General features: G+C 44.5%; 1 long non-coding RNA gene and 2 pseudogenes across 1 annotated transcript in view; 2 read left to right on the top strand and 1 right to left on the bottom strand.

Moving 5' to 3' along the window:
• Positions 1-4,217: 4,217 nt before the first annotated feature.
• On the bottom strand, positions 4,218-4,584 carry LOC123569062 (iron-sulfur cluster assembly 1 homolog, mitochondrial pseudogene; annotated as a pseudogene).
• Positions 4,585-7,694: 3,110 nt separating this feature from the next.
• Positions 7,695-22,496, top strand: part of LOC123569171 (uncharacterized) — a 29,037-nt gene continuing 14,235 nt past the window's right edge. Inside the window, exons 1-3 of the long non-coding RNA XR_010581471.1 lie at positions 7,695-7,802; positions 10,299-10,348; positions 10,799-10,891. This is a non-coding gene — a long non-coding RNA (uncharacterized lncRNA). The remainder of the gene's footprint in view (positions 7,803-10,298; positions 10,349-10,798; positions 10,892-22,496) is intronic.
• On the top strand, positions 12,488-13,979 carry LOC107127558 (large ribosomal subunit protein eL8-like; annotated as a pseudogene).

Here is a 22,496-nt window from a genome sequence, read left to right as displayed (position 1 = left end):
TGCATAATTCTGGATAGCATTGTGTAGTTCATAGGTTTTTTCCTGGTCTCCTTCAACCCTTCTAAAATGCAAGTTAGCAAATACCTGTGGCTCTAATCTCCATGATCTGAGTCAGTATCCCAATGAGGGTCTACAGTGGGGACCGCCTGTTGCCCTGTGGGAAAATTTTCCCTCTCCTCCAGGGCTATTTGATCGTTTACCTGGCTAAGGTACCAGGCAAATTGCCTAAATTGCCAGGCTGCTGCTAAAGTTGCTTCCTTATCAGTAGGACTTAAGGTCTGATCAAGAGGTAAAATGATATCTCTCCATGTGAGATTAAAGGACTGCCCCAATCCTTGTAGGACATCTATATAGTTATCAGGATCATCTGAGAATTTCCCTAAATCTGCCTTTATTTGTTTTAAATCTGAGAGTGAGACGGGGGCATGGAAATCATACTACTTATAAGGGACATAATTTGGGTTGCTTAGCTTGTGGAGTTTATGTTCTCTTTCCAGGGTGCCTTTAACACTTCAGTGGGGCTGGATGGAGGAGAGTCAGTGGGGGAAGAGAGTGGGTCTGAGGGAAGAGGCAGTGAGTATGGAGGCAATTGTGGGCCTCCGTCATTTGGGCAAAGCTTGCAGGCTTGGCACAGGGCAATATTGTTACAAAGGGCAAAGAAAATCTGTACATAAGGGACTTCACTCCATTTACCTCCTTGTTTACAGAAAAGATCTCATTGTAGAAGGGTGTTCTATTTAATCCTTCTCTCAGGGGGCCAAGTTTCCTTATTTTGTAAGGAATACTGTGGCCAAGCAGTGGTACAGAAGAAAATCAGCCACTTCTTTTTTAAGGTTTCAAGGTCAAATTTGTCTCAGTTATTTAGGATATATTTTAGGGGAGTGTCTGGTTCTGAAGGTGTGGTTCCCATCTGGAGTTTTAAACACAGGGATGCTGGCACCCCTGTTTAGTCCTGGGACTTGTCTTCCCTTAGGGCATCTCCTAAGGCTCAGGTCCAGTTGTGCTCAAAACTCATTGCCGCTTTTTCTAAGCTCTCCATCTACCAGATTTAACCATGCTTACCGGTGGGATGGAAACTTTCCTTCCCCTGTCATGTGCCCATTGACCACTAAATGGGGCACAAGGTCTTTTGGATTTATTGTGGTAAATACAAAAAAAATTTTTTTTAAATTAGCCGGGTATGGTGGCAGGCACCTGTAGTCCCAGCAACTCAGGAGGCTGAGGCAGGAGAATGGCATGAACCCGGGAGGTGGAGCTTGCAGTGAGCCGAGATTGGGCCACTGCACTTCAGCCTGGGTGACAGAGTGAGAATCTGTCTCAAGAAAAGAAAAAAATATATATAGTAAAAAACATAACATTTACCATGTTAACCATGTGTGCAGTTCAGTACTGTTAAATATATTCACACATTTGTGCAACATATCTCTAGAATGTTTTAATCTTACATGACTGAAATTCTACACCCATTGAACAACTGCTCAATTCCACCTCCCACTAGCCCCTGGCAACCATAATTCTACTTTGTTTCTGAGTTTGACTACTTTGCATGCGTCCTATAAGTGGAATCGTGCAATATTTGTCCTTCTGTGACTTATTTCACTTAGCATCATGTCCTCAAGTTTCACTCATATGGTAGCATTTGGCAAGATTTCCATTTTAAAAGCTGAATAATATTTCCTTGCATGCATGTACCATATTCTCTTTATCCATTTATTTGTTCATGGACATTTAGGTTGCTTCTACCACTTGGCTATTGTGTATAATATGGTAATGAACATGGGTGTATGAATATCTCTTTGAGATCCTGCTTACAATTCTTTTGGCTATATATCCAGAAGTGGGATTGCTGGCTTATATGGTAGTTCTATTTTTACTCTTTTAAGGAATATCCATTCTGTTTTTCCATAGCAGCTGCACCATTTCACATTCCCACCAACAGTGCCCAGGGATTCCAATTTTTCCACATCTTTGCCAACATTCATGATTTTCTGAGAGTGGCCATCCTAATAGGTGTGAGGGGATATCTCATTGTAGTTTTGATTTTCATTTCTATGATGATAGTGATGTTAAGCATCTTTTTATGCTTGTTTGCCATTTGTGTATTTTCTTTGGAGAAATGTCTATTCTTTTGTCAGTTTTTAAACTGGGTTATTTTTGTTGTTGTTGGTTGATTGTAGGAGTTCTTCATACATCCTGGATAGTAACCTGTTATTAGATATATGATTTGTATATATTTTCCCCCATTCCATGGGTTGCCTTTCAATTTTGTTTAGTTGATGTGGTTTTTACATTTTTAATAGTTGAAAAAAATCAAAAGAATATTTCTGGCTGGGCGTGGTGGCTCACGCCTGTAATTTCAACACTTTGGGAGACCAAGGAGGGCGGATCACCTGAGGTCAGGAGTTTGAGACCAGCCTAGCCAACATGATGAAACCCCATCTCTACTAAAAATACAAAAATTAGGTGAGCATGGTGGTGTGCACCTGTAATCCCAGCTACTCTAGAGGCTGAGGCATGAGAATCACTTGAACCTGGAAGGCGTAGGAAGCTGTGAGCCGAGATCACACCACTGCACTCTAGCCTGGGTGACAGAGCAAAACTCTGTCTCAAAAAAAAAAAAACCAAAAAACCAAAAACTCCAAAAAAACAAAAAAGACCACTATTTACTTTCACAGATTGCCTCAGAGTGCGGAGCACAAGTTTCTGTCACCTATAAGGAAGAAGAGATGTGGGTTGGTCCCAGCTATCTCTCACCCTGTGGACTAAGGGTAGACAAAAGCCCTTTGGCCTCCCCAGGGTTTTGCTTCCTCACATACAGAATTGAGGGGGGTGGGCTAGATGACTTTTAAAAGACCTTTCAACTAAAATAATTTAAGTCGTCTTGAGATCCTTTCTTCAACCAGACATTTAGGATGGCAAAAGGAATGGATAAAAAATCAGGTGGGGCCGGGTGCAGTGGCTCATGCCTGTAATCCCAGCACTTTGGGAGGCTGAGGCGGGTGGATCACTTCAGGTCAGGAGTTCAACACCAGCCTGGCCAATGTGGTGAAACCCCATCTCTGCTAAAAAGACAAAAATTCACTGGGCTCGATGGCGGGTGCCTGTAGTCCCAGCTCCTGGGGAGGCGGAAGAAGGAGAATCGCTTGAACCTGGGAGGCAGAGGTTGCAGTGAGCTGAGATCTCGCCATTGCACTCCAGCCTGGGAGACAGAGTGAGACTCTGTTTCAAAAATAAATAAAATAAAATAAAACCAACCAACCAACCAAACAAGGTAAATAAAATATTTCTCACTGTTTCATACTGTCACTCAGAACTATTCTGCCCTACAGTTCAAGGAAATCTTTGCTGACTACTGCTAAAGGGTATGTAAATGAAGCATCTGACAATGAAATTTTTAATAAAAAAGTAAAAAGTCTATGCCAAGTTTGAATGGAAAAGCAATGTACCACTGTGTTACTACCAGCAGTCCACACTCTCTGCCTCTGAATTTTAAGAGTCACCAATGTGGTTGGGAAAAATGCCAGGGAGATGCACATTCAAGCCATTCTATAGAGACCTAATGAGTGCACATCTGTTGATGCATTTTCTGAACGGATTAACAGGATGAAGCCTGACGCAGTGGCTCACACATGTAATCCCAACCTTTTGGGAGGCTAAGGCAGGGAGATCCCTTTGAGTTCAGGAGATGGAGACCAGCCTGGGCAACATAGCAAAACTCCATCTCTCCAAAAAAAAAAAAAAAAAAAAAAAAAACGATTAGCCAGGCGTGGTGGCACATGCCTGTAGTCCCAGCTACTCAGGAGGCTGAGGCTGGAGAATCACTTGAGCCAAGGAAGCAGAGGTTGCAGTGATTGTGCTGAGATTGTGCCACTGCACTCCAGCCTGGGCAACAGAGTGAGACCCTGTCTCAAAAAAATAAAAATAAAAGAAGGGATGCAAGAGAGTTAACTGCAGAGCAGGATTTTTTTCTTTACAGAACAGAAAAATAATCCAGAGAGCAATGGCTTCTCATTTTCAGTCTTCTGCAGAGAATACAAATATCACTTCTTCTGAATCTAACACACTAGCTTCCTTTCCAAAATGCATCACTTTATTTCCCTTAAAAGGCAGCCACAGATGATAAACCATAAGCACGTGACAGTCACATGATTTCTTCAGTAAGAACGAAGACTTTCACACACTCTCCTGGAGCTTAGAGCCAGAGGAATCCTGAGCTGTCAAATATTAAAGCTTTCTCCACAGCCACACATTCCTTTGATGATTGGGTTATTGAACACAAGCTTACTGGATAATTTGTTTTCAACACAGTCCATTTCTGTTCCTAAAAGTGTTAGCTGTGCTTTTTTTTTTTTTTTTTCCAGTGGATACTCTGATTTCATCTTGAACAACTTCTTCATCAGAATCTCCATTTGTCTTCCTACATTCTAGAGAATAAGCAAGTCGCTGGTATGGACCTCAGGCTTATCTATATAAAGTTGTTTTATCATTCACTGCTGAAGGTGTCAAGAGGAGGGTGGCCCAGGTGGCCTACAGCTTCCTGTTGCTCACAGCCGGGACAGTGGCCCGAGGTAAAGAAGCTCTCATCTTCTGGGTCCTGGCACCTCTGTGCTTCAGGCTGGAGCTTGGGCACCTCAGCCTCTCTCTATAGATACTGTGGGCAATTCCCAAGTAACACATTTTTGATTTGGCTCCAGCAAAATTTGTCTTTGCAAATAAGTTATCCATTGGTCTTTTTTTTGTTTTTCCCTTATGGGAGGAGGTTGGTAGGTAAGAAAATGAAAAAATCAAAAAAGTGCATGTCTGTGTGTGTGTGTGTCTGTGTGTGTCTGGCTGTGTCTGTGTGTGTGTGTGTGTGTCTGTGTGTGTTTGTGTGTATTTTGTAAATTGTCTGCCATGATTTCCTCCTGTACATTAAAGCCAAGAGACTTAGATTCATGTAATCAACCCAGTAGTTGCCTGGTTATATTTCCTTTGCTGCCTATAAGTTTCTGTCTTTTAAAAAATTACCATTTGGTCATATTTAATCGATATGCTACAAATCCTTTTCCGAATGGGTAGTATTTGTCTGAATTTTAAATTTAAAAAAATTCTCCCTATACAAATTTTAAAAAATTCTCCCTTAAAAGCCCTAGATGGCTTTTAAGAGATCTTTCAACTAACATAATCGAAGTCAGCTTGAGAGCCCATCTTTGACCAGACTTTTAAGGTGGCAAAAGAAATGGATAAAAAAAAAAGCAGGTGGGGCCAGGCGCGGGGGCTAATGCCTGTAATCCCAGTATTTGGGAGGCTTAGTTGGATGGATCACTTCAGGTGAGGAGTTATAGAATAGCCTGCCCAACATGGTGAAACCCCATCTTTGATAAAAAGACAAAAATTAGCTAGGCATGGCGGCAGGTGCCTGTAATCCCAGCTACTCAAGAGGCTGAGGCAAGAGAATCACTTGAACCTGGGAGGCATAGGTTGCAGTGATCTGAGATAGTGCCACTGCACTCCAGCCTGGGTGACACAGTGAGACTGTCTGAAAGGAAAAAAAAAAAAAACAGCAGGTGGATCCTGCACTCATATGTTTATTACAGCACAATTCACAACAGCAAAGTCTTGTCCAAAATGGTTGATTGGATAACGATGTGTCCAACACATCTTTAAAGATACCAAAGATCTGGATGCTGAGGCAGGAGAATGGCGTGAAACCAGGAGGCGGAGTTTGCAGTGAGCCGAGATAGCGCCACTGCACTCCAGCCTGGCCGAAAGAGCGAGACTCCATCTCAAAAAAAAAAAAAAGATACCAAAGATAAAGATATTTGGTACACATACATCATCATTGCAATGACTGTCAGAGGCAAGATTGAGTGACAGCTGTATCAGACAATAAAGGTTTTATTAGAGTGTTTAAAATATACCAAAATATCCTTCAGGCAGTCCTCAATGCCAAGGATTAGAACATTCCCAAAAGAAAAATATAGACAAATGGATAAAAGAATTCAAGAGAGGCTGGGCATGGTGGCTCACGCCTGTAATCCCAGGACTTTGGGAGGCCCAGACGGACGGATCACCTGAGGTCAGGCATTTGAGATCAGCCTGACCAACATAGGGAAATCCCGTTTCTACTGAAAAGAAATACAAAAAAATTAGCCGAGCGTGGCAACGCATGCCTGTAATCCCAGCTACTCAGGAGGCTGAGGCAGGAGAATCTCTTGAACCCAGGAGGTGCAGGTTGCAGTGAGCCAAGATCACACCACTGCCCTCCAGCGAAACTCCATCTAAAAAAAAAAAAAAAAAGAATTCAAGAGAAAAGTGTGAAAGAAGCGGGACAAACAGCAAGCTTCAAATTTTTATTCAAAGCTAGAAAGTACAAATGATAAATTATTATCAATTATTCATTATTATATTGATTCCTATGAACCACTTTTCAATGAGAGCTTTTGATGTATCAACCTAGTTCACAGGAAAACTTGTGTCCCGAGAGTAGGTATAAGGAGGAAGGAAGAGAGGAAAGATGGAAGGAAAAAGAGAGGAAAGGAAGGAGGGAGGGAGGTTAAGGAGTCAGAATAAGAAAAAAAAAAAAAAGAAAAGAAATTACCTCAAAATTTGAAGGGTGGGGAGGCAGGCAGGATTCCGAGACATTTCAAATCTGCCCCAGCTTCACATTATCATAGAATAAAATCTGTCTTAAAGTTTCTCTAGCTTGTTTTAAACCAAAAGAATTATGGGTGAAGGTGAAACAGTTTTTTCTTTGTTTATTTTTTATTTTATTTTATTTATTTATTTTTTTGAGATGGACTTTTGCTTTTGCTGCCCAGGCTGGAGTGCAATGGCACAATCTTGGCTCATTGCAACCTCTGCCTCCTGGGTTCAAGAGATTCTCCTGCCTCAGCCTCCTGAGTAGCTGGGATTGCAGGTGCACACCACCATGCTCAGATAATTGTTCTGTTTTTAGTAGAGTGAGAGTTTCACCATGTTGGCCAGGCTGGTCTCAAACTCCTGACCTCAGGCGATCTACCCACCTCGGCCTCCCAAAGTGCTGGCATTACAGGCGTGAGCCACCGCACCTGGCCAAAACAGTTTTAGAATGCTCTTCCTATTCAGGTTGAAGTTACCAATGATACAGAACACGTACATCATATGGTAGCAATTTGCTTTTCTTATCATAACATTAAAACTAATATAACAAAAGTTGAATGTGCTGAAACAGAGAGTAAAAGGGTGATTATCAGAGACTGGGGATGGAGGAGTTGGGGACGTATTGGGCACAGGACACAAAATTTCAGTTAGACAGGAGGAATTAGTTCTAAAAATCTATCATACATCACAGTGACCACCGTTAAAAACAACATATTGTCATTAAAATTGCTAAGAGACTAGATTTTAAGGGTTCTCACTACAAAAAATAGGTATGTGAGGTGAAGGGGAGGCAGAATTCCCCTTCCATTCTCTTGGGGTCCCGGTTGGGTCCAATAATTAAACTGACATAAGATAAATTAGCAGGAGAAATGCATACAAATTTAGTTAATACAAGTTTTATGTGGCATGGGACCTTCTAATAAGGAAATGAAGACCCAAATAATCAGTTAGAGTCAGTAACTTAAATACTGACTTGGACAAAGTGTAAGATTCTCCCCGGGGCCTGAAAGCTTAAGGAGATGAATAACTCCTCCCTTCTCAGGCCCAGTCCCAAGCACAAGGGCACTTGTGTCAGCAGCATGAGTCAGCAAGAGAGCAGAAGCAGGAAGAGAGCCGGCTGGAAGACACCTACCCTGGCCGGAAGGCACCTATCCCTGAAGATCAAGAAAGAGGCCATCCAGGTACAATGTAGCAGTTACATCAGACTAGGACACTTCCTTTTTACAGGAGACTAAAACCTTTGTCCCATCCTCACTTGGGGCTGTCGCCATTTTAAGCCTCAGCCCGCCTGCACCCAGGCGCTCCTTAAAACAGCATGTTGCTCCACACTGCCTCGTGTTGTCTGTTGGTGCGCTCCTGGGGTTCGAACCGATACAAGAACCTTACACAAAGTATACTCAGTTATGAAGAAACAACTAAGTTATGTGGGGAGGCTTAAAAGAGAAAAGTTATTTTAGCAAGATCCATAGGGAATTCTCTCCGTCTCAACTTCTTATTCTTAAGGATAAGGACGTTACCTCTTTCATATGGGAGTTTTACCTTCTGCTTTTAAGAAATAGGGTGAAGAAGGCTGGGCACGGTGGCTCACACCTGTAGTCCGAGCACTTTTGGGAGGCAGAGGTAGGTGGACCACCTGAGGTCAGGAGATCGAGACCAGCCTGGACAACATGGTGAAATCCTGTCTGTACTAAAAATACAAAAATTAGCTGGGTGTGGTGGCAGGTGCCTGTAATCTCAGTCACTCAGGAGGCTGAGGCAGGATAATTGCTTGAACCCTGGAGGCAGAGGTTGCAGTGAGCCAAGATGGCGCCACTGCACTCCAGCCTGGGCAACAGAGTGAGACTCCATCTCAAAAAAAAAAAAGAAAAATAGCATGAAGATCAGAGCTATCTTCTTGCACCTGCTGTCTTTCAAATGCATTTAGCTTAACTAGTCTGTGCACCAGACTAGCATATTTTAACCTCATCAGAGGTAATAGAATGTTAAGAAGCTTGATGTAGCCATTCCACAATGTACACAGATATCAAAACATCATGTTGTACTCCATAAATATATGTAATTTGTACTTGTTGATTAATATAAATTTTAAAAATATAACTAGGTGCAGTGTTTCTGTGTCCAGGCATTTGTGGAATGAGAGGAAGGTAAATTTAAATTGAGAGCCTCCCTGTGGTTCTAATCCACTTCAGGCAGAATCTCTCTGAAGCAGCCTCTGACTTGGCAATTTTCTATGAAAGAATTAGGGAATGGTGACTGGGTGCAGTGGATCACTCCTGTCATCCCAGCACTTTGTGGGGCCAAGGTGAGAGGATTGCTTGAACTCAGGAGTTCAAGACCAGAGTGGACAACATAGCGAGACCTCATCTCTATCAAAAATTTAAAAAATTACTTAGGTGTGGTGGGGCATGCCAGTAGTTCCAGCTACTTTGAGAGTTTGAGGTGGGAGGCTCACCTGAAACTTGGGAGATTGTGGCTGCAGTGTGCTGTGATTGTGCTACCACCTTCCAGCATGGCTGACAAAGTGAGACCGTCTCAAAAAAAAAAAAAAAAAAGGATCTAGGGAATGAATCAGGAATAAGATTAATCGAAGTTTTTTGCTTTTTTTTTTTTTTTTTTTTTTGAGATGGAGTTTTGCTCTTGTCACCCAGGCTGGAGTGCAATGGTGTGATCTCAGCTCACTGCAACCTCCGTCTCCTGGGTTCAAACGATTCTCCTGCCTCAGCCTCCCAAGTAGCTGGGATTATAGGCATGTGCCACCAAGCCCAGCTAATTTTTGTATTTTTCGTAGAGATGGGGTTTTGCCATGTTGGTCAGGCTGGTCTCGAACTCCTCACCTCGGATGATCCACCCGCCTCGACTTCCCAAAGTGCTGGGATGACAGGCATGAGCCACTGCCCCTGGCCAAATATTTTTTAACTGCTCCCCGACCACCCACAGCCTTATTAATTTGCTTATTTTAAGTTGTGAGTATATGCAAATGATGTTTACTTTTCTTTTTTCTTTCTTTTTTTTTGAGACATTCTCAACTCTGTAACCCAGGCTGGAGTGCAGTGACACAAACCTGGCTCACCTCAACTCCCGCTTCCCAGGTTCAAGAAATTCTCATGCCTCAGCCTCCCCAGTAGCTGGGATTACAGGCATAAGCCACTATGCCCAGCTAATTTTTGTATTTTTAGTAGAGACGGGGTTCTGCCATGTTAGCCAGGTTGGTCTGGAACTCCTGACCTCAGGTGATCTGCTCGCCTCGGCCTCCTGAAGTTCTGGGATTATAGGCGTGAGCCACCATGCCCAGCCAATGTTTACTTTTCTCATGAAATACCTTGGAGAAAGACCAAACAGTATTTGTATATGTGGTGGGCAAAGCAGGAAAAACTGGATTTAAGTGCTGGTTTGTCTGTTGACAGCTATGTTCCTTTGGGTAGGACATGTTTTTTTTCTCAGAGTTTGTTGCTTCATTTTATCACAGGGTAGTACATATGTGTCCATGAGCTTGACTTGTGACATAATGTATATGAAAACAATGTACTGTACTTGCGACATAATGTTTATGAAAACAATTTCCGTCTTCAAAGTGCTGGACAAATTAGGGTATATTATTATTGATATTGTTATAAATAAAATTTTGGTGCCACAAAAGAAGTAGCACTCTAATATAAAATTTTCTTTTCAATTCTCAGCAAGGCAAGCTACTTCTATAGAAGACTGAGCCCTTACAGATGGAACAATGGTGAGCGCACGCCTGGACAAGGGAGGGAAAGGGGTTCTTATCCCTGACGCACGTGACCCCTGCTGCTGTGTCGTCCCCCTATTGGCTAGGGTTAGACCGCACAGGCTAAACTAATTCTGTTGGCTAATTTAAAGAGAATGACGGGGTGAGTGGTTTGACAGGGAAAAATGGTTGTGGCAGAGCCAGAAATCAGAATAAGTCAGGGTGGAGAATGAGGAGGTAATTGGAACGAGTCAGGGTGGAGCAGGTAATCGAAAAAGATTTCTTTACGAGGAAGTTAAGTTTAAAAGTAGAAGGCAAAGAATTGAATCTACTGACATATTGATTCTTTGAAGAGAAAGTTAGAACTTAGATCTAATAATATAGGGACCAAAGTCCTCTGTGATAAGAAAACTTTCAAGGAGAGAAAGAGCAACTGACTGTATTCAATTTTCTCCACTTGCGCTCCAGGGCCACTCTCCAGCCTGCTCAGCATAAACTGGACCCCTACCCTCAAGCTTCTGCTTGGTTTCGGTGGAGGTCTGATGCTTGCTGATTCTCTCGGTAAGTTACTGCAGGTTGACTATGTCCCTCTAGCAAAAGGCACAGCTCTTTCAGGCAACCCCTGGGCATGCCTCCCCTCCCCAACTCCTTCAGGCCCAAGTGGGAGCTTCTCAGGCTCCACTGGTTTCCCTGTTCCTTGCACACTGCGCTTTGGGTGGGTACAACATCCGTTTCCTGCTGGGAGACTGCTCAGTCTGATTTGTTTATGTATTTATTATAAACAAAAAAGAGATGAAAGTACATTGATTTTAAAAGAGAAAATGCATTTAAAAAGTTCTAGACAAATGGTGTAAATTAATGAAAATTTGAAAAGGACCCCTCCACCTCCACCAAAAAAAAAAGGACATATGGAAGTAAAATGACATCTTGCCCTGTCACCATTGTAAGTATGTACATCACATCTCCCCATCATATAAAGGAGATTTTTTCATTCTGAAATGCAAACAAAAGGAAAAACTAGGGTTAGCACCCGGTATACTACTAGTCCCCCCAGAAATGTGTTACTGGACCAACACGTTCTTATGCTTGCTGTCCAGTAACAGATCAATACACAAAGACAGCAGGGTTTGCAGCAGAGAAAGAGTTTAATGGTCTTAGCATGACCAAGCAAACGGAAGGAGACAGTCAAATCTGTCTTGCCAAGGAGTTCTGGGCTGGGGCTTTTAAGGGGATTGTGGAGGGGAGGGGCTAGAAAATTGGGGTCAATGATTGGTTGGGATAAAGGGGATGAAAGCATCAGGATGTGGACACCACATTCTTTGGTGAGTCGGCTTCTTGTGGGGTCCTTCAGAGCAGCTGGCGTCTGTAGTTTCACTCGTGTGCAGGACCTGAAAGAATATCTCAAATGGAAAACTTGATATTTCACAATGTTCAAGATGTTATCTATAGAACAGTTCTAAGGAGAGCTATAATCTTGTGATGGGGTATTCCAGAAAAACTCTCAAACCATGTTTTTCCTCTGCTCTCGCACCACTACAACAGCAATCATTAACACAGAAGAAGGCTTCTGTGACCAAGTGTGTGGGGATTTCTTCCCACCACCAAAGGAGCAATTAATTCTGCAGTGAACACCAGCGGGATGTTCTCCAAATCAATTTCAACACTACCTACCTGGAGGCAATCCCACAGGTTGAGGGCTCAGGGGAAACCAACATGAACATGGACATCATGCTGTTTCCTGTGCCATAAGTGATAAAGTCCTTTGCCTCTGATCCAGAAGTCTTGTGTCTTCTGTCAGCATCCATGAAACTGAGGCAGGCTAACTTGTTGGCTTTCAAGGGAAGGCCAAAATCTCAGTCCCTTCACTGTTCTTGACAATTATAAAGTAAAAAACATGCAGTCATATTTAAAGAAGCACAATTTGGCAGCCAAAAGTAGTTAAAAAGCAACCATAGGACTTCCTGTACAGGGGAGGGGGCCAGGCAGCCATTAGACAGCTGTTAGACAGCGATTAGACAGCACAGCCCAACCCAAGGCCGGGGCCAGACAGCGGGGGCTTGGACAGGAGCAAGGTCCAAGGGCGGCCAGGTGCCAGAAGCCCAGGAAGCACATATCAAGGCTCCGTTGCCAGCGGGGTGCTGCCAATAAAATGTAGTCATGTGGAATTTGGAACGTGGAAAGGAGGTAGAAGTCATCCTTTCCTCCCCCGCAGCAGCAAGTGTGCAGGCTCTGGTGGTCAGCTGGACTCCATACTCCCCCACCAGTCACCAACCTGGGGACCGTGGGGCTGCAAGGACATCACCAGCAGTTTCCCCAGTTTCCTGACTTCTTCCATCCTCTGGAAATCAGCTGTGATGGAAACTGTGAGGGCCTGTCATTTACCCCGCGTCCCTGTTGAAGATCTCGTCCTCATTAGAAGATTCCTTGTCATGCAGCTTCTGTGCCATGTTTTTCAAGCGCGTGACACTGACAGCAATGAATCCTCCAATGTACCTGAGTCGCACTTCGTCATGAGCATCTCCAATGTGCCAGAAATCTGAAAATGCCTCTGGGGAGACACATGCACAAGACAGGTGATGACAACTCCATGGGGGTGGAGATTATACAAATCTCTCATCATTTCAGCAACAAGGAAATAAATTAGTGGCAGAGTAAGGGCGACTTGAGATCTCCTGGAAGCGAGGATCCTTTAAAAATCCCTGAGTAGTCTCTCTCCTCCCGCTGTCCAAGACGCCAAAAGGAAAGAAGGCCAATGGGATGAAGGTGGCTCCAGCACCTGCTGTCATGAAGAAGTAGGAGGCCAAGAAAGTGGTGAATCCCCTGTTTGAGAAAAGGCCTAAAAATTTTGGCTTAGGACAGGACATCCAGCCCAAAAGAGACCTCACCCGCTTTGTGAAATGGCCCTGCTATATCAGGTTGCAGCGGCAGAGAGCCATCCTCTACAAGCGGCTGGAAGTGCCTCCTGCAATTTACCAGTTCACCCAGGCCCTGGACCACCAGACAGCTACTCGGCTGCTTAGCGTGGCCCATGAGTACAGAGCAGAGACAAAGCAGGAAAAGAAGCAGAGGCTGTTGTCCCCAGCCAAAAAGAAAGCTGCTGGCAAAGGGGATGTCCCCCCTAAGACACTACCTGTCCTTGGAGCAGGAGTTAACACTGTCACCACCTTGGTGGAGAACAAGAAAGCTCAGCTGGTGGTGAAGGCACACGATGTGGATTCCATTGAGCTGGTTGTCTTCTTGTCTGCCCTGTGTCGTAAAATGGGGGTCCCTTACTGCATTATCAAGGGGAAAGCAAGACTGGGCCGTCTAGTCTGTGGGAAGACCTGCACCACTGTTGCCTTCACATAGGTGAACTAGGAAGACAAAGGCGCTTTGGCTAATCTGGTGGAAGCTATCAGGACCAATTACAACGACAGACATGATGAGATCTGCCGTCACTGGGGAGGCAATGTCCTGGGTCCCAAGTCTGTGGCTTGCATCGCCAAGCTTGAAAAGGCAAAGGCTAAAGAACTTGCCACTAAACTGGGTTAAATGTACACTGTGGAGTTTTCTGTACATAAAAATAATTACAATAATACAAAAAATTCCTGGAATATACATTGCGGTAAAAGAACAAAGCATACCTCAGTTTTAAACGACTGAAGAAGAATGTCAGGTAATAGCAGGTGGGAAAGTGGCTTTGATTTTCAGTTTGTGGGCTCTGAACCCACACAAAAACAGGATTGTATTCTGAAAAGCTGAATTAATTATTGTCCTTACCTCAATGAGATGGAAAATTATAATCAGAATCATCACTAGGCAGAGCTTATAGGTTGCAGTGAAAGCCAATAATGAGTTCTCAGACAATTCCAGCTGAGCGGGGCGGGGGGCAGCTCTTCTAAGAGAGTCCGCCCCAGCATCCGTCTGCCAAGTATTCATTGAAAGGGCTTGTTAAACCACAAACATCCACTAGATGTCTTTTTTGAGGTCGGGTCGTGAGACACCTGTGGCCTTGTAAGAGCACTCAAACTGCATTCTCAGGAGGCTGTTCTCAGTGTTCCTTATCACACCACACACTCCACTCCCTGTCCTGTTTTCAGGGTCAAGGAGTTTCATTCACATGCACAAATAACATACACACAGGGCCTCATTTTCCCATGCCCCAACCTTAAATGCCTTGTACATAGGCGAGAATATGTTGCTGTGCACCCTACACACACTATATATATATACATTTTTTTTTCACTTGGAGTCTCGATCTGTCACCCAGTCTAGAATGCAATGGCGCGCTCTCCACTCACTGCAACCTCCGCCTCCCCAGTTCAAGCGATTCTCCTGCGTCAGCCTCCTAAGTAGCTGGGATTACAGGCACGTGCCATCACGCCTGGCTAATTTTTGTATTTTCAGTAGAGACAGGGTTTCACCATGTTGGCCAGGCTGGTCTCAAATTCCTGACCTTGTGATCCTCCTGCCTCAGCCTCCCAAAGTGCTGGGATTACAGGCGTGAGCTACCATGCCCGGCCCCCACACACTATTATAGTCACAGTTGAATGCACTCCCAGCGGAATCTGCCTCAGGAGAATGATGGTAGGTTGTGTTTTCAGAGATGGTGCCTTCTGGCATAGTCGTGTTTTCCATGAAAATATTTTCTTCAAAGGCATTTCTTGCAGTGGTGTTTTCCATATTAATGTTTTCTATAAAAGGTTCTGAAAAGGCAAATACTTCTGGAAAAGGATTTTCCTGAGGACTCAGGTCCCCAAAAGATGAAAAAGCCCTCACTGAAGAGAATGGAGGCCTCTTTGCAACCATCAGTCATGCACCATCCAGTCTCTCCCCAGTGCCACAATGGTCCCCAGCTTATCTCTTGGTTTGGAGGATACTTTAATGACTCTTGGAATCTACATCTACCTGGCTATCACCCCACCTAATCAGTAGCCACAAGGGTCTGAAGAGAACTTGCATTTCTATACCTCCTCCAGTATCTCTATTGGTTCCTGTCCTCACCACCCAGCATGCTGTGCACAACTCCAGCATCTTCTTCTAGAACACCCCATTTCATAGCAACTATAGTTTTATCTCTCTTACTTCCTCAGTTCATGCAGTACCACTGACATCCTGATGGGTGAGTTGCTCCTAAGAGATATATAAGCTACCAAGGACATCCAGGAAAACCCCTGGAGGAACAAACCTATTAGAAGAAGTATGTGAGGCCAGGCGCGGTGGTTCACGCCTGAAATCCCAGCACTTTGGGAGGAGGGCGGATCACGAGATCAGGAGTTCGAGACCAGCCTGGCCAACATAGTGAAACCCCATTTCTACTAAAAATTCAAAAATTAGCCAGGTGTGGTGGCACATGCCTGTAGATCCAGCTACTCAGGAAGCTGAGGCAAGAGAATCACTTGAACCCTGGAGGTGGAGGTTGTGGTGAGCCGAGATCGCACCACTGCACTCCAGCCTGGGCAAAAGAATGAGACTGTTTCAAAAAAAAAAAGAGTATATGAACTGGCACTTGCTTTAGAGAAAAAAATCCAAGTGGTGGACACTGCCTGGTTCTACCACCGTGATCTACATATGTTCAAGACTGAAGTTGGAGGACAGTTTCTTCAGTTATTTCAAAGTGATGGAAGTTATTAGTCCAAGAATCTTTGGAACCCAGTGTATCTACTCTATGTTCAACGAGGCCCATACACAGAGCCTCAGAATAGAAAACTAGAGAATGTTATTCAGGAGAAGCTGAACTCATGGCAATTCAGTGCAGCTCCAGGATATAGAGGGATGGTTGTGGGAATGAATCGCTTTTTTTTTTTTTTTTCTTTTTTGAGACAGAGTCTCACTGTGTTGCCAGGCTGGAGTGCAGTGGCACGATCTCGGCTCACTGCAACCTCTGCCTCCTGGGTTCAAGTGATCTCCTGTCTTAGCCTCCCACGTAGCTGGGATTACAGGTGCACACCACCATGTCCAGCTATTTTTTTTGTACTTTTAGTAGAGATGGGGTTTCACCACATTGGCCAGGATGGTCTTGATCTCTTGACCTCGTAATCCGTCCACCTCAGCCTCCCAAAGTGTTGGGATTACAGGAGTGAGCCACGGTGCCTGGCCGGAATGAATGACTCTTACATGATTACAGCCTTGCTCCTCAAAGGTGTTCTCTGGACCAGTAGCATCAGGATCAGCTGAGAGCTTGTTAGAAGTGCAGAACCTCAGGTCACACTTCTGACCTATTGATTTAGAATCTGTATTTTAAACAAGACCCAGGGGTGATTTAGCACATTACTGTTTGGGAAGCACTGTATTAATGCTTTCTGTGTAGGTGTCTTAGTTAGTGTAAGCTAAGTAAACTGATAACAAAATACTATCAACTGGGTGGCTTATAAACAACAAACATTTGCTTCTTATAGTTGTGGAGACTGGGAAGTCCAAGATCAAGGTGCTGGGAAATTTGGTGTCTGGGGAGGGCCCACTTCCTCATAGGAGTCTTCTGTGACCTTGCATGGTGGAAGTAGTGAGAGGTTTTTTTAGGGCCCCCCCTTTTTTTTGAAACACAGTCTCACTGTGTCACCCAGGCTGGAGTGCCGTGATGCCATCTCACCATCTCAGCTCCGTGCAACCTTTGCCTACCAGGTTCAAGTGATTCTTCTGCCTCAGCCTCCTGAGTAGTTGGGATTGTGGGTGCCCACTACCATGCCCGACTAATTTTTTTTTTTTTTTTTTTTTGAGATGGAGTGTCGCTCCGTCACCCAGGCTGGAGTGCAGTGGCGTGATCTCGGCTCACTGCAAGCTCCGCCTCCTGGGTTCACACCATTCTCCTGCCCTGTCCCAGACACTCCTTCATCTCAGAAGTGTGCAGAGTGAGGCATTAGGGAATACAAGGCCATTTCGATTACACATAAGTACACACACAGACACTCCTTCATCTCAGAAGTGTCTCCCAGCCCCAGCTCCTGCCTGGCATTCTGAGACCACACAATGTGTGTGGAGGGCTGTGCTTGCTATCTCATGATCTCATTCCAGGTTATCATTTCCCCGATACTGACTTGTCTGCACCACACACTCCCAGCTTGCCATCTCCTTACCTCCACACAGACATCAGACAATCTCATTCCACATGTACCCCACCAGCCCCATGTTTGCCCCCCAGATCCTCTTTGTATGGGGCTGGGGTTTAACAACAAACCACCATTTCCCTGCCAGAGTACTACCTGCCCAGCTAGAAGCTTTTGACAGGAAAAGGTGAGTCAGAAAGTGAGTGGTCTGTAGTCTTTGATCTTTCTGGAAGGCTGGGAAGAAGAAATGAACCCTAGTTGTGTCCCCAAAGCTGAGGCTGAGAGTTCTGCCTGGACGCTTGTGGGCATGCTTGTTCTGGCTGGTGCTAAAATGCAATGCTGGTGTTTGCTAATTCGTTCACCACACTTGCCGGGCCTTGTGAAAAGATTCCTGCCAAGAAAGGAACCAGGAATCATGAGTTGGCTGAGGTGACACAGCATAAAGCTCAACTTAAACAGTTTATTGGTCTTTTATTTCTGTTCTCTTCTTTCCTTGGTTCTGGTTTTCTGGCTTTTTATTACTATTATCAGAGTGGTCATAAATTTCAGTTCAATTTAGTTCAGATACGATTCCAGCTGGGCACAGTGGCTCATACCTATAATCCAAGTACTTTGGGAGGTTGAGGTGGTGGATGGCCTAAGGCCAGGAGTTTGAGACCAGAATAGGCAATGTGGTGAAATCCCAGCTTTACGAATTTTTTTTTTCTTTTGGGACGGAGTCCTGCTCTGTCGCCCAGGCTGGAGTGCAGTGGCGCAATCTCTGCTCACTGCAAACCGCCTCCCGGGTTCATGCCATTCTCCTACCTCAGCCTCCTGAGTAGCTGGGACTACAAGCGCCCACCACCACGCCTGGCTAATTTTTTGTATTTTTAGTAGAGACGGGGTTTCACCGTTTTAGCCAGGATGGTCTCGATCTCCTGACCTAGTGATCTGCCTGCCTCAGCCTCCCAAAATGCTGGGATTACAGGCATGAGCCACTGCGCCCAGCTCTGAAATTTTTTTTTTTTTTTAATTAGCCAGATGTGGTGGTACATGCCTGTGGTCCCAGCTAATTGGGAGGCTGGGGTGGGAGAATCACCTGGGCCTGAGGAAGTCGACACTGCAGTGAGCTATAATCACGCCGCTGCACTCCAGCATGGGTGACAGAGAGACCCTATTTCAAAAAAAAAAAAAAAAAAGAAAAGAAAAGATTCCAATTCCAAGATGCTTTGCTTTGTTACAATCACTCCCTGGCAAATGCTTTCAGTTTCCTTGCTTTTTTCTTCTTCCATCAGTCACGCCTGGCATAACCCTAACCCCGAATGAAAGCAATCACTGATTTTTCCATGCCTTCCCATGAGCCCCTGAACATTGTTGGCGAAAATCACTTAACTAGACTGACTGGTTCTTCTCTAATGAACACAAACAACACAAAGGCATACATGACACTGCCCAGCAACCCCAGAGACTCTCCAGGAAATTTGCTTACTCGCAAAATTTGATGACAATTTTATCCTTTCACACAGTTCACAAGCCTCACCCGTCAACTATTCTTACCTGATGCTTCACAGATAGATTAAAATAGATTAGACCAGAGACTTTGTCTTTTTATGGCAAGACTACAAATTTTTCTGCATATGCATCCATCTTCACTTCTTTTGCTTTCTTTCTCTCTTTCTTTTTCTTGAGACAGGGTCTCACTGGGTTGCCCAGGCTGGAGTACACTGGCACAATCTTGGCTCCATGCAACCTCCGCCTCCCAGGTTCAAGCCATTCTCCTGCCTCACCCTCCCGATTAGCTGGGACTACAGACATGTGCCACCACACCGGGCCCATCTTCACTTTTCTTTCTGTGACAATGGAGGAAGGTTCTCTCCTCCTACCAAAGGTTAATGTACTTTGGTTGCATTTCTCCTAACCTTCCTAGGTTACTTGAATTACTTCTTTTCTCCTGCATAACTAACCTCTTCTGAATTAACTAGAATACTTTACACTGCAAGCAAAAAGGCAAAGGCCATCAGCAAACCAAACACTCCCAAATTTATATCTCCTGTCCAGGATGTCTTCCAACCTCCATCTATTAACAGGCTAAAGAGTCTCCTGTTCAGCCTGGGCAACATGGCAAAACCTCTTCTCTACAAAAAATACAAAAATTAGCCGGGTGTGGTGGGGTGTGCCTGTAGTCCCAGCTACTCGGGAAGCTGAGGTGAGAGGATCGCTTGAGCCCGGGTGGTCGAGGCTGCAGTGAGCTGAGATCATGCCACTGCACTCCAGTCTGGGTGACAGAGCAGAGGGAGACTCTGTCTCAAGAATTAAAAAAAAAAAGAAAAAAAAGTCACCTGGACATTTTCCCCATGGCATCTTAAACTGTACATGTTCTAAACCGAACTGATTTCTACCTGGAACAGATGCTTCTAGCTGCATTCTCTCTTGGTTCTTTGCTAGCAAGTATCCCAACATTGTTTAGAATAGGAACATGTCTAGCTAAAAAATTGTTAGCCAAGCTCCTTTATTGTTAAAAGTGATCGCATGGCAATTCTGCCCAGAGGTATGAGCAGAAGTTACTGGATAGGGCCTCCAGGAAAGCTTTTTAAAAGCAGGCAGAATCAACCTTCTCTTTTTTATCTGCATGGAACATGCATGGAGGTAGAGCAGCCACCTCATGATCATGAGGTCCACAAGCTGAGGGTGAAAAATCAGAAGGTTAGAAGGACCCTGAGAAGCAACATCATGGGATCCCAACGTTAGTTCTGGAATGTTACAGCAAAAAAATGACACCAGTACTCGGTTTTTTTTTTGTTTTGTTTTGTTTTTGAGATGGAGTCTTGCTCTGTCACCCAGGCTGGAGTGCAGTGGTGCAATTTCGGCTCACTGCAACCTCCGCCTCCCAGGTTCAAGTGATTCTCCTACCTCAGCCTCCTGAGTAGCTGAGTCTACAGACATGTGCCACCACACCCGGCTAATTTTTTGTATTTTTAGTAGAGACAGGGTTTCACCGTGTTAGCCAGGATGGTCTTGGTCTCCTGACCTCATGATCCGCCCGCCTTGGCCTCCCAAAGTACTGGGATTACAGGCGTGAGCCACCTCGCCCGGCAGCCCTTGTTTAAGCTACTATGTATAGCAGACATTTTGTTACAAGCAACTGACCCTTAGCTATACACCACTCAAACCTACTTCTCCCTAGCCTTCCCCATTAGTAATTGGGACCTCCAGCACCAAATCCAGAGACCTGCAAGTTATCTGGGATTCTTCTCTCTTAACATCCACCTACAATCCAATCTATAGGCAAGTACTGCAGCATCTCCTTCAAAATATTCCTGTTCATGCACTTGTCTTTATCAGCTTTGCCACTATCTGGTTCAAGCCACCATCATCTCCTAAAATAACCTGAATCTGGTCCCTTTGCCTACCCCTTGCCTCTTTTCAGTCTTTTCACCATCTAGCAGCTAGAAGGAGCTTTTAAAATGCAAACTGGGCATCATTACCAGCAGATACTAAAACTTCCTGGAAGGAAATGAACTGCTTTGCTTAAGAGAGAGAGCGAAAGAAAAAAAAGAATTTGGAAATCCCCATTTTAGAAGGAAAAATTAAGAGTAGAGAGAATGGCTCTGGGTTACATCATGGATTCCTTAATCGATGGCTAAGAAATAAAAAAAAAAAACCTCTGAATATTGGAATGAATTAATTTTCTTGTGGAAATTGGTGAAGGAGATAAATATCCTAATGATCTTGGAACAAAATAGAGCTCACATTTTAAAAAAGCTAGCAGGACGCAGGAGGAGGCAAGCCCAGTGAGCCCACAGACATTGTAGGAGGACTTTGAACTATCATGGAACATAGAATGTGGATTTGTTCCGATTTAATCAGACCTCTGAAGGGGAGAGGAGCCACCCACAGATGGCTTTGGGTTATGTTTGCATTTTACTTGCCAGGTTGGGGGCATTGTTTAGATATCAGCTGTTAGTCATGCTGAACTGTGAAACGGGCGTCATTCCTTAACTGAGGTCTTATACCTTGGTTTGTGAATTTTGTGGGAAGGGTAAGGGTGAGTAGGGCCTGCTGATTTGGATGACTTACCTGGATTTATAATCAGATGGATGAGTGGCACTTAGGAGGAACTTTTTATCAACTCTCAGTGGTGTCTTAATTTTTTCATTCAAAATAACCTAAAAACAAGCCTGGGCAATATAACGAGAACCCATCTCTACTAAACTTAAAAAAGAAAAAAAAAGAGTAGGGCATGGTGGTGCATGCCTGTAGTCACAGGTACTCGGGAGGCTGAAGCAGGATTGCTTGAACCCGGGAGTTAGAAGCTGCAGAAAGCTATGATCATACCACTGCACCTCAGCCCAGGTGACAGAGTGAGACGCTGTCTCTAAAATAATAATTATATATATATATATATATATATTTTTTTTTTTTTTTTTTTTGAGACAGGGTCTCACTCTGTCGCCCAGGCTGGTGTACAGTGGCATGATCTCAGCTCACTGCAACCTCTGCCTCCCAGGTTCAAATAATTCTGCAGCCTCAGCCTCCTGAGTAGCTGGGACTGCAGATGTGCATCACCACGCCCAGCTAATTTTTGTATTTTTAGTAGAGACGTCATCTTGCCATGTTGCACAGGCTGGCCTTGAACTCCTGAGCTCAAAGTGATCCACCTGCCTCTGCCTCCCAAAGGGCTGGGATTACAGGTGTGAGCCAGTGCACCCAGCCTAACAGTAATAATTTTTTTTTTTTTTTTTGAAATGGAGTGTCGCTCTGTCACCCAGGTTGGAGTGCAGTGGTGCAATCTTGGCTTACTGCAAGCTCCGCCTCCTGGGTTCACACTATTCTCCTGCCTCAGCCTCTCGAGTAGCTGGGACTACAGGCGCCCACCACCATGCCTGGCTAATGTTTTGTATTTTTAGTAGAGACGGGGTTTCACCGTGTTAGCCAGGATGGTCTCGATCTCCTGACCTTGTGATCGACCAGCCTCAGTCTCCCAAAGTGCTGGGATTACAGGAGTGAGCCACCACGCCCACCAGTAATTTTTAAATATTTATATGAGAGGCAGAGAAATTTTGTAGGAAAGGAATGCTTTGTATGGAAGAGAGTTAAGATGCACAGACAGTAAGTGGTTCAAGGTCAAGGGGAAAAGCAAGTGCTCAGCTCAGTGTTGGTTACTT

This window comes from Macaca fascicularis, chromosome 15 (assembly GCF_037993035.2).
Source record: "Macaca fascicularis isolate 582-1 chromosome 15, T2T-MFA8v1.1".
NCBI classification, from domain to species: Eukaryota; Metazoa; Chordata; class Mammalia; order Primates; family Cercopithecidae; genus Macaca; species Macaca fascicularis.
This window is presented reverse-complemented; position numbering and strand designations above follow the sequence as displayed.